Source organism: Lolium perenne, unplaced genomic scaffold (genome assembly GCF_019359855.2).
Source record: "Lolium perenne isolate Kyuss_39 unplaced genomic scaffold, Kyuss_2.0 unplaced49, whole genome shotgun sequence".
Classification (NCBI taxonomy): domain Eukaryota; kingdom Viridiplantae; phylum Streptophyta; class Magnoliopsida; order Poales; family Poaceae; genus Lolium; species Lolium perenne.
Window position 1 is genome coordinate 192,242 of NW_027249007.1, and position 12,759 is coordinate 205,000.

Consider the following 12,759-nt stretch of genomic DNA (forward strand, 5'->3'; position numbering starts at 1 on the left):
GCAGTTCCCAAATACAAGATGTGGTCCAATCAGAAGATTACCTGGTCATCTAAGGATCACCCCAAGATCATGCCGAATCCGGGTGGATATGCTCTTGTTGTGGACCCAATCATGAAAGGGCAGCAAACTCGAGTAAAGTTCAGCAAGGTGCTGATAGACAATGGCAGCAGCATCAACATCATGTACAAGCACACCATGCATACGCTGGGCATAACAGAAAACATGCTTCAGCCAACGCGCACAACATTCCACGGGATCGTTCCTGGCTTGTCCTGCGTCCCGATAGGAAAAGTTCGGGTGGACGTGGCATTTGGAGGACGTGACAATTGCCGGGTTGAAAATCTTGAGTTTGAGGTGGTGGATCTAGATAGTCCCTACCATGCATTGCTGGGGAGACCGGCATTGGCAGCCTTCATGGCCACAACTCATACGGCTTACCTCAAGATGAAGATGCCGGCACCTCGTGGACCATTGACTGTGGTGGGAAACTATAAGGTCTCACTGGAAACTACATCTGCCGGATCGAACCTAGCGGAATCGCTGGTGATCGCGGAGGAAAAGAAAAGAATGCAGACAGCTGTTGCGCTGGCTTAGTCCTCACAATTGAGCTTAGCGGCAACGAGTGAAAACATGGGCTCACCGGCATTCAAGCCAACCAATGAAACAAAGGACATCGTGCTGGATCCGGCTTACCCAGAGCGCACCGTTCGTATCGGTGCCGGCCTTGATCAAGCATAGGAAAGCGCGCTCGTCAGCTTCCTCCGTGAGAATCGGAATATCTTTGCCTGGTCAACTGATGATTTGGTAGGTGTTCCGAGGGAGCTGGCTGAGCACTCTTTAAACGTCCGGAAAGATGCCAAGCCGGTGCGGCAACCACTGCGCCGGTTCGCTGAGGATAGAAGAAAGATCATAGGAGAAGAGGTAACCAAACTACTTGTTGCCGGATTCATTGTGGAGGTCACGCACACAGAGTGGCTGGCCAATCCGGTAATGGTTGAAAAGAAGAAAGATGAGAACCTGGAGGCAAAAGCTCCGAAGGTGTGGCGCATGTGCATCGACTACACCACCCTAAACAAGGCTTGCCCAAGAGATCCTTTTTCCTTTACCACGGATCGATCAAGTGATTGATTCAACTGCTGGGTGTGAGTTGTTGTCCTTCCTGGATGCCTATTCCGGTTTCCACCAAATTCCCTTGAAAAAGGAAGATCAAATAAAAACTGCGTTCATTACCCCGCACGGGGCTTATTGCTATGTCACTATGCCTTTTGGTTTGCGCAACGCTGGTGCAACGTACCAGCGCTGTATGCAAAAATGCTTGTTTGATCAAATTGGAAAAAATGTGCAAGTTTATGTGGATGACATTGTGATAAAAACTAAGGTAAAGAACACCTTAATTGGTGACATCCGGCAAACATTCGATAACCTAAGACGGTTCCGGATGAAACTCAATCCGGCAAAATGCACCTTCGGTGTCCCTGCCGGCAAGCTGCTCGGTTTCCTGGTATCAAGCTGGGGCATAGAAGTTAATCCGGTAAAAATCCGAGCGATAGACAGAATGGCTATCCCTCGAGAATTAAAAGATGCGCAAAAGTTTACCGGAAGCTTGGCATCGCTAAGCCGGTTCGTGAGCAGGTTGGGAGAAAAAGCTCTGCCACTCTATGCTCTGATGAAAAAATCTGACACGTTCGTCTGGACCCCTCAGGCAGACGCAGCGTTTAAAGAGCTAAAAACAATGCTAGCCACAGCACCTATACTGGCTTCACCTCTAGAAAGGGAGCCTATGCTGTTATACATAGCAGCAACAAACCGGGTTGTGAGTGTAGTGGTTGTAGTTGAAAGAGAAGAGGAAGGAAAAACCGTCCAGAGGCCGGTATACTACCTGAGCGAGGTGCTCTCCCTCTCAAAACAGAACTACCCTCACTTCCAGAAAATGACTTATGGCGTGTACATGGCCGCCACAAAACTCAAGCATTACTTTGAGGAGCACCCCATGAAGGTGGTAAGTGAAGCACCAATCTCCGACATCATGTGCAACAAAGACGCCAGCGGCCGGATTGCAAAATGGGCAATCCAGATATCACCATACGTGCCGGTGTATGAAAGAAGAGATGCCATAAAATCACAGGCTTTGGCTGATTTCCTCGTTGATTGGGCGGAAATGCAATACAAACCGCCGGATCAGAGGATAGAATATTGGAAAATGCACTTTGATGGATCCAAGCTCAAGGAGGGTCTAGGTGCCGGTGTGGTGCTTACTTCACCAAAGGGAGATCACCTCCGGTATGTTTTGCAAGTGCATTTCAGGGCATCGAATAATGTCGCTGAGTATGAAGCTTTGATCCATGGGCTTAAGGTCGCAAAAGAAATCGGTGCACACCGGATCATTTGCTATGGAGATTCAGATCTTGTGGTGCAGCAGTGTTCCGGAGATTGGGAAGCAAAAGATGCCAACATGGCCTCGTACCGGTTTCACGTGCAAAAGATTGCCGGATTCTTCGAAGGATGTGAGTTCCACCATGTGCCACGCGCAGAAAATGAAGCCGCGGATGCTTTGTCTAAGCTGGGCTCATCTAGGCAAGAAATTCCTCCCGGAATAGCTTTGGCTCACTTAAGAGTACCATCGATCAAACCGAGCCCGGAATCGGAATCAATTTTTGTACCGGAGTCACATGTGGTACCCATGGATATCGATGAAGGGAACCCGGGGACTGCTCCGGGAAGCTCGGGGACTGCTCCGGCAAGCTCGGGGACTGCTGTACCCGTACCGGAAGAAATGATGCTGGTGGATAGCATGGAGATAGATGCACCGGTGTTTTTGGTTCGAGAGATACCGTCATGGGTTAAACCTATTAAGGAATTCCTGATCAACGGCACCTTGCCGGCTGACGAAAATGAATCAAGGAGAATACAAAGAAGGTCCAAAGCATACACATTCATCAACGGTGAGGTGTACAAGAGAAGCGTTACCGGTGTCCTTCAAAGATGTGTGGAACCGGAGGAAGGGAAAGAAATGCTTGAGGAAATTCACCAAGGAGAATGTGGGCATCATGCTTCATCAAGGGCGCTAGTAGCAAAAGTATTCCGGCATGGGTTTTATTGGCCCACTGCTTTGGAGAACGCTGAGGATTTGGTAAGAAAATGCAACGGCTGCCAGAGGTACGCCAAGCAAAATCATACCCCAGCATCCGGTTTAAAGACAATACCGTTAACATGGCCATTTGCCGTTTGGTGCCTTGACATGGTTGGACCATTCAAAACTGCAAGAAGCAGCATGACTCACATCTTGGTCATGGTGGATAAGTTCACCAAATGGCTAGAAGTAAAACCTATCGCAAAGTGTGATGGGCATACGGCTGTGAAATTCTTGAAAGATGTCATCTTGCGGTATGGATACCCGCACAGCATCATCACTGATAATGGAACCAACTTTGCTCAAGGTGAGTTCAAAAGGTTCTGTGAGGACAACAATATCCGGTTGGATTTGTGCTCAGTGGCACACCCACAAGGCAATGGCCAAGTGGAAAGAATGAATGCTTTGGTACTTTCCGGTATCAAACCTAGACTCATTGATGCAGTGGAGAAGTCACCGGGATGTTGGCTCAATGAACTACTATCAGTTCTGTGGAGTATAAGAACAACTCCAAACCGGTCTACCGGATACACTCCCTTCTTCATGGTTTATGGAGCAGAAGCGGTCATACCAACCGACATCATTCATGATTCACCAAGGGTACAGCTCTATACTGAGCAAGAGGTCAAAGAGGCCAGAGAAAATGATGTGGATTTGCTAGAAGAAGCAAGAGAGCTGGCTCTGGCAAGAACAGCCATTTACCAGCAAAACCTAAGACGCTATCATAACCGGAAGGTTAACCCAAGAGTTTTCCGGGAAGGAGATCTTGTACTTCGCCTGGTGCAGCGCACTGAAGGCCGGCATAAGCTTTTGCCACCATGGGAAGGCCCCTTCATTGTAAGCAAGGTGCTTCATAATGATGCATACTACTTGATCGATGCACAGGAGTGGAAGAAAGGAAAGGCGGACAGGTCCGGAGAGGAGAGCAAACGTCCATGGAACGTAGCTCTGTTGCGTCCTTTCTACTCTTGAAGTGGTGGTGTAAGAAGTTCCTTTTTGTACCTTATATGCTATGAATAAAAGATGCCGGAACCTTGAATACATCTCGAGGACTACCCCAATAAGGTTGCATGTAACTTGTTTATTTTTTCAGTTTACCGGTTGCTTATTGAATGTTTTTTCTTTCCGGTTTAGTAGTGTGCTAAATCCTACCGGAGTCTTCGACTCTGCTGCTGTCCGCAAACCGGCTTCATGGCAAGCAAGATAAACCGGTAGGGGATAAGCACATGAACTGCGAAAAGGGAGAGCAGGAAAGAACAATCCGGAAAATTTAACTAACCCCGGTTAAACCGGTTTTTTGCAAAATTTCAAAGTTATTTCTAAGTTCAAGAAGATGCTTGTTTGGTGAAAGAACCTTGTGCTCATACGCCAAAGAACACCCAGAGAAGGCAGGCAGAGCCAAGGCAAAAGAACCAAGTATGCACCAAATTGGATGCGGAAACAATTGGGAAATCTTTGCAGTGCAGGATAAAATCAAAACCAAGAGCAAGTATGCTAAGGCAAACATAAGATAATTAGCTACCGGTATAACTTACCGGCATAAACTGTTGTGCCACAACCAAAAGCAAATTTAAAGTTTTACACCATAAACCCCGGCATACCGGGGTAGAATTTAACGGAACATTGTTTTAAGGCACGCAGGGCCAAACATCAAGACAAGGTAAATCTTAGAGCAGGTAATCAGGCAACAGGAGCTTCCTGAGGTGCGTCGCCAGCATCAACGTCGTCCAGGAGCTCTTCCTCGGCTTCATCCTCCTCCTCGTCGAGATAGTCCTTGACGTCAGGAGGGGGAGGGATGAAGGTGCGCATGTCGGCGTACTCCGCGATGTGGTACGCGCGATCCTGCCGCTTAGCGGTGAGGATCGAGTCCAGATCCGTTTCTGCGTCTTCACGCACGCCGGTAAGGGCGTCCAGATCGAGCTCCGGGTACCAGGAGCAGGCGACGCGGAGGGCGGAGTCCGCTCCAGCGCGGGCAGCAGAGCACTGCCACTCGCGGATCCTCCTGCCGGCGCCCTTGAGACGGTCGCTGATGAGGGAGAAGGTGTCCGGCACCTCCTCGCCAGGCCATAAAGTCCTGAAGAGCTGGGTAGCTACATCAGGGATGTCCGACAGATTGCGGTCTATGGCGCGCATATGGGACACCCGCGCGTTAAGCGCGACCAGATGGTCCTTGGGCGTCCATGGCACGGTAAGATCCGCTCGGCCTTGGTCCTTGCGGCGCGCGTCGACCTTCTTGACGGCGTACCTCTGAGAGTCCGGAAAGAGGCCTGTGTAAAGAAAGAAAAAGGTTAAGGAAAAGAGACCGGAAAGAAAAGAGACCGGAAGGAAAGATAACGGAAAGAAAATGGGGTCGGAGGAAAAAAGGCTCATATGCAGTAGTCAAAGTGTAAAAGAAAAGAACTTACGGTGGGCGAGTGTGTCGGTTTGCAGGATCAACTGATCGCATTCCTTATGCTCCTCCTCCAGCCGCGCGGCCTTCTCCTCGGCACCCTTCCGGGCCTTGGCCATCTCCTCCAGCTCTGCCCGCAATACCACAGTGGCATTGCAGGCATCCTCCAGAGCCTCGTCCAACTTGGCCGCTGCGTTCACTTCAGCGGCTTTGAGGGCCTTGGCGTGGTCAAGCCCCAGCTGAATGAGCTGAGACTTGAGCTCCTGGTAGCTGGTCTTGAGGGCGTTCAGCTCCTCCTGGTGCTGCCGGCTGAGCTGGTCCTTCTCCCCTGTAACCGGGAAAAAGAGTGTTAACAAGGTTATACTAGTAAAAATGAAAAGAAACCAAGTTCAAAGAAAAAAGGAGAGAATCGTACGTTGGGCGGCGGCGAGCTGCTCCATGAGAGCATCGATGGAAGCTTCCGGGATCACTGTTGAACAGAAATTGTAAATGTCACAAGGAAAAAGGTTTCCGGTAACAAAGATGCCGGTAGAACAAAAACTTACCTTGGCACTTATCATGTGCCTCAGCGAGCTCCCGATGCTCCCATAGAAGCTCCTCGAAGAGGGCCTTCCGAGCGTCAGCCGTGAGCTGTTCAAGAAAAAGAAGAAATGAGTTAAGTTTTGCGCTAAGAACAAAGTTCTTAACCCGAAACTCGGGGACTGGCAGTGCCGGTTTTGCGCGTTTCTAAGGTAAGTTATGTGCTAAGAAGAAGATGTTTAACCCGAAAACTCGGGGACTGGCAGTGCCGGTTTTGCGCGTTTCTAAGGTAAGTTATGTGCTAAGAAGAAGATGTTTAACCCGAAACTCGGGGACTGGCAGTGCCGGTTTCACGCTAAGTTTTTAAGTTAAGTTTTGCAATAAGAGCTGCGCTCTCACCACAAAACTCGGGGACTGGGAAGATAGACAAGAGAGAAACCGGCATGAAACTAAAGAAAAGATAGAACAGAGCCGGAAACGAAGAAACCGGTAAAGATTGAGAAAAGTTAGTAGAACGTACCGTCAGATTGTTCGTGGAATCGTACCACGCGCTGTCGAGCTCTTTCACGACGCTGCGAAGCCGCATAAAGTGCTCCTCGGAAGACCGGTCCCCGACAGGGTCAGGTGCCGGCAGCCTGTCCTTGCCCATTCCGCGGGTCGCCGGAGTCATGTCCGCGGCGTTCCACTTTTGGGCATAGGGCAGAAGGTGCCCCAGGTCCCGGCCTTGGCGCTGAAATTCTGTGATGCGGCCAAGGAGGCCGGTGGCCTTCATGGCGGCACCTTTGGCGGCCTTGGAGACGTGCAGCACCAAGGGCTGCTGGCCGCCGGAAGGGGCGCTGGAGGCCGTCGCCTTCCCCTTGATGAGCTTGGAAGGCTTGGGCGGCGGCGCGGTAGAAGCGGCTCCGGAAGTCTTGGGCGGCGGCGCGTTAGGAGCGGCCCTGGAGGGCTGGGCGCGAGGAGCGTCTGGCGGAGGCATGAGGATGGTGCGTGGAGAAGGGGGAGCGCTAGGAGCGTCACCCGTGTTGGAGCCTTCCGGCGCGGAAGATTCCGGCGCGGAAGTTGTCTTTTCAGGGACGGGAGGAGCAGGAGGCTCCGCCCGCCCGGCAGCTTCTTCTTCTCCGGCGCCGATGTTGCTAGCACTGGTGTCCTGGTGTTCTGGGAGGAAGGAAAGATCCTCCTCCGTGCGGTGATCTGACGATGAAGGGGCCGCACGCCCCGAATTTGGTGTGCCCCCCGAAAGGGAGGCAGAAGTGTTGCCGGCACCAGATGGTGCCGGGCTTGAGCGAGGAGGAGGGGTTGAGGTCCTTGCGGATCCCTCAGAGCCCGATGGCCTTGGGCCAAGCTTGAGAGCGGGGCTGAGAAAAAGAAAAGACAAATGGTTGAGGAAAAGCAACCGGAAAAAGAACTTGGCAAAAAAAGAGGCAAGCCGGAAAATAAAAATTACCCGGAAGCAGTTGGCATCGCCTTGCGTCCGTAGCGGCGCACGCCCACTTCCTTCTCCCCCACGGGCTCCGTCCGGAAGCGCTTGGAGGGAGGAGCATGGCTGGAGCCGGCAGTAGATGCCGGCTGCTTATTCTTTTGGCCCTGGGCCATGAGTTTGTCCACAAACTCAGAGCCGGCCTCGGCGCGCAGGGGCGGCACGCGCTCGTGGATCTGTGAGTTGGATATGGCAAAGAAGCAATTCGCAAGAAAGCAATAGCGGCAAAGTACAGGAAACCGGAAAAGAAAGTACCTCGAGCACGGTCAGGTCGTCAGAGGTTCCGGTTGGCTCCGGCGGGTCCCGGCCAAGGCGCGCAGCCGGAGTCTTCCCCATCTTCAGATCCTTCCAAAAGATGTAGGGATCTGGGTCGAAGGAGTCAAGGGCGCGCTTCCGGAGAGTTCCTCGCCGCTCTGCCTGGATGAGAGGGAAGCGGTCCCTGGCCTGAAACAAGATAAAAAGGAAAGTTAACAAAAGCAAAAAGTTACCGGCAAAAACAACCCCAAATTGCGCAATCTCTTACTTCTTGAGTCGGAGGGTTAGAACAGCTGAGGGGAAGGAGGCCCCATTCCCAGGCAAATGGCATAGCAGTTTGGCAAATCTGCTTAGCCTTCCGAACAACGTCCTTCTTGCTGAGAGGACGGCCTGTGATCTTGGTAGGATCGCCAGGGCCATACATCTCGCTCATCCTATGTGCGCGGCGCTTCAGAGGAAGCACCCGGCGCGATATGAAAGTCCGGATGATATCGTCAGAACAGATGTTGGTCTCCTTCTTCAAAGAGGCCAAGAAGCGTACTACCCGGTTGGTTTCGGCGTGGTCCGTCTTCGGATTGTAGCTCCAGTTGGTTCTGTTAGGGGGCCCCTCTTGGTATGGAGGAAGATTGATAAGATTGGTGCGGTCGCTGTTCTTCACATAGAAGAAAGTCCCTTGCCAGGCGCGGCAGGACTCGAGGCCGGAAAACTTAAGAAAAGGGCTCCCTTGGCGGGAACCAACGATACAAGAGCCGCACTCCACGGGCGGCTTGGGCTTAGGGATTTCCTTGCCCTGGACGGAGTTAATCCGCAAATTGAAGAAACGGGCAAACGTCTCACGAGTGGGACGAATGCCTATATAGGCCTCCATGAAGGTGGCATAGCAAGAAAGATAGAAAATGGCGTTGCCAGGAAGGTGGTGAGGTTGGAGTTCGTAAAAATCTAAAAACTCCCGGAAAAAAGGGGAGGCAGGAAGGCCGAAGCCACGCTCAAAGTGAGCAAGAAAAACAACATATTCAACGGCTTCGGGGTCCGGTTCGATTTCGTCATCCGGAATCCGGCAAGTGACACCTTCCGGAATCCGGCGAGACCGGTACAACCAATCGATCTCAAACTCAGTAACGTTGGAGCCCATCCAGGCTCCGCGGGTGATTGGGGAAGGCTCCTCGCCGGAAGATTGGCTGGAGCTGCTAGAGGCTTGGCCAGAGCTACTTGCTTCTTGGCTACCGGAAGCTTGGCTAAAGCTACCGGATTCTAGATGGCCACCAGACTCTTGGTGGCTACCGGATTCCTGCTGATTGCCGGAATCGGTCTCCATCGGATCTGAAGCCGTGGATTCACCGGGAGATGGTCTACGGCGCTTGAGAGAAAGGGAAGAAGAAGATGCGGAGGAAGATTCCTCGTCAGACATTGCAAGGGTAGGCGAAAAAACAGGAATCCTAGACTTGAACCCCGCGTGAAGATCTACGAGTAAGAAGAAAACCAAAGAAAAAGAGGAAATAAGAACACCAAAGACCCAAGATCTGAAAAGAAAGCAGAGGGCGAGTGAAACGAAATTGGTACCAACCTTAAGCGGCGCAGTCGCTGAGGGAAGTGTTTGCTGGCGGCGGAGCGGACCTGCGGTCGTCGGCGAGCACCGTCGACGGCGAGGCGGAGAAGCTCGCGAAGAAACGCAAATGCGGCGGGCGCGGTGAAGTTGCTGCCGAAGATCTCCGCACAGCGAAGTCCGGCGGAAGCACGGCGTGAGTTCGCCGGGCGGCGGAGCTTGAACGAGCGACGGCGGACGAAGAGCGGCGGTGGCGCAAAGGCTTGGAGCTCTGTGCGCGAGGGATGAGAATGCGAAGAAGAAGAAGAAGAACGGGCGGTTGTGCTTATAAAGGAGAGAGAAGGTGGGCAGGAAACCGCTGGGCCACGGCGGTTCGCCTCGCGGCCCGCGACGGTTCGCACCTTGGGCCGCCACGTGGCGAGGGAATACACGCGAGAAAATGGGGAGCCACACGGAGGCGCACACGGGATCCCGAAGAGGTAGTGGGATCCGCAGCGGTGCATTAAATGGGCGCGCGGGAGTCGAAGCGATGTGACAACGGACACTGGCGCGTCAGACACAGTGCGCATGTCTCTGTCAGGCGCGGGGCCCGAAATATTCTCGATTTCGCCGAGGGAGGAGTAAAGACACGTGATACCGGAAAAGAGAGATGCCGGAACGAGCCTTGCAAAGAGAAGAAAAAGAACAAGGGTAAAGGTTCCGGAACCAAGCTCAAGACATGAGTGATTAAACCGGTATCTTAAAGAGATGAGAACCTGGCATGGTCTGTAGGATAGAATCCTCCAGGCTATACCAGGTTCGGGGACTAATGTTGGGGGGATAACCCCCGGTATGCCAAAGGCATGCCAAACCGGATGGTTTGAGCCATCAAGATACCGGTTTAATGTTCTTACCGGAAGCCTGGTAGGAATTTGGGAAAGCAAAGCTAAGCCGGTATCCCCAAAGGGGTATGCCGGAACCCGGTAAAGAAGATACCGGAAAGGAGAGCCTGTCGGCAGGACTGGTCAAAGATTCTCTTCAGAGCAAGAAGACAAGGATGAGCTAAGCAAAGTAACTTTATTCAGAGCCCTGGCGCCAAAGAGAGAGGTGACGGAGAAAGAAGCCGGAGGACGTCAGCTTCTATGATAAAAGAAGGCCCCGGTGTCATCTATGATTAAAGTAGCTTTGTACAGTAACTCTGTAAAGTAGTTTGTCCAGTCAAAGATGCCATTAGGGTTTCTTGCACTGTAAGCCACCCTCTCCCCTATATAAGGAGAGGGGGCAGCCCTCCTTGCGGGCACGATGGAATATACGTAGACAAAACTTGTAACCGTGTTGTGATCAATGAAGCTAGCGATCTAGTAAAGAGTTCTTCCTCTTGTCTCTCTTCTTGTATACCGGTCTCTGGCTGTGTTCTTGAGGAAAGCATCCGGAAGTTCTTCTCATCTAATCGCAAACCCTCCCCCGAATCCTCTTGCGTCCATTCGGCCCCAATCTAAGCCATCCTATGGCATCTGCTCGTTCACCACGACGACAAACGACGAACGTCGCCACGTGACTGTCACGCGGCAATGACGAATGTCGCCACGTGACTGTCACGCGGCAACGACGAACGTCGCCACGTGACAAGTCACGCGGCAACGACGAACGTCGCCGCGTGACACGCCACGCGGCAACGTATAGTTGCTGCGTGACGGGCGTAGAAAAGTTGTGGGACGAACCCACAACTTGACAGGGAGGGATGCCAGCCCCCCCCCCAATATACCTGGGGAACTTAGCCCCCACAGGAGCCCTGCCCGTCAGCTTGTGAAGGAGCCCTACACTGTTGCCGCGGCAGAGAAAATGGCCATTTCTCTGCCGCGGCAGAGATTTTCTGCCAGGCTTAGCCGATTCCGTCGTATTGGCTGCGGCGCCATGGTTTTCACCGTTACCCGACCGACGCGCGCCATCCGACTGTACGCTCGGCGTCGTTGGACGTTTTCCGACGCCGGCCCGACCTGGCCGTTTTTAGCCGATTCCGTCGTATTGGCTGCGGCGCCATGGTTTTCACTGTATCCCGACCAGCGCGCGCCCACCCGACTGTACGCTCGGCGTCGTTGGACGTTTTCCGACGCCGGCCCAACTTAGCCGTTTTTAGCCGATTCCGTCGTATTGGCTGCGGCGCCATGGTTTTCACCGTTACCCGACCAGCGCGCGCCCACCCGGCTGTACGCTCGGCGTCGTTGGACGTTTTCCGACGTCGCGCCGGCGTGGCCGTTTTTATGAGTTTCGGTCGTAGTGGCTGCGGCGCCATGGTTTTCACCGTTACCCGACCAGCGCGCGCCCATCCGACTGTACGCTCGGCGTCGTTGGACGTTTTCCGACGTCGGACCGACTTAGCCGTTTTTAGCTGATTCCGTCGTATTGGCTGCGGCGCCATGGTTTTCACCGTATCCCGACCAGCGTGCGCCCACCCGACTGTACGCTCCGCATCGTTGGACGTTTTCCGACGTCGGCCCGACTTAGCCGTTTTTAGCCGATTACGTCGTATTGGCTGCGGCGCCATGGTTTTCACCGTTACCCGACCAGCGCGCGCCCACCCGACTGTACGCTCGGCGTCGTTGGGCGTTTTCCGACGTCGGCCCGACTTGGCGTTTTAGCGATTCCGTCGTATTGGCTGCGGCGCCATGGTTTTCACCGTTACCCGACCAGCGCGCCCATCCGGCTACGCTCGGCGTCGTTGGACGTTTTCCGACGTCGGACCTACTTAGCCGTTTTTAGCCGACTCCGTCGTATTGGCTGCGGCGCCATGGTTTTCACCGGAACCCGACCAGCGCGCGCCCACCCACAGTGCCCACCGCGGCGTTTGGCGGTGTCCGGCGGCGGCCCGACTTAGCCGTTTTTAGCCGATTCCGTCGTATTGGCTGCGGTGCCATGGTTTTCACCGTTACCCGACCAGCGCGCCCACCCGGTCGCTTCGGCGTCGTTGGGCGTTTTCCGGCGTCGGCCCGACTTGGCGTTTTAGCCGATTCCGTCGTATTGGCTGCGGCGCCATGGTTTTCACCGTTACCCGACCAGCGCGCACATCCGATCGCTTCGGCGTCGTTGGACGTTTTCCGACGTCGGACCTACTTAGCCGTTTTTAGCCGACTCCGTCGTATTGGCTGCGGCGCCATGGTTTTCACCGTATCCCGACCAGCGCGCCCACCCGCCTGTTCGATCCGCGTCGTCGGTGGCTTTCCGGCGTCGGCCCGACTTAGCCGTTTTTAGCCGATTCCGTCGTATTGGCTGCGGCGCCATGGTTTTCACCGTTACCCGACCAGCGCGCGCCCACCCGACTATGCGCTGGCGTCGTTGGGCGTTTTCCGGCGTCGGCCCGACTTGGCGTTTTTAGGCGATTCCGTCGTATTGGCTGCGGCGCCATGGTTTTCACCGTATCCCGACCAGCGCGCGCCCACCCGGTGCCGCTCCGCATCGTTGGGACGTTT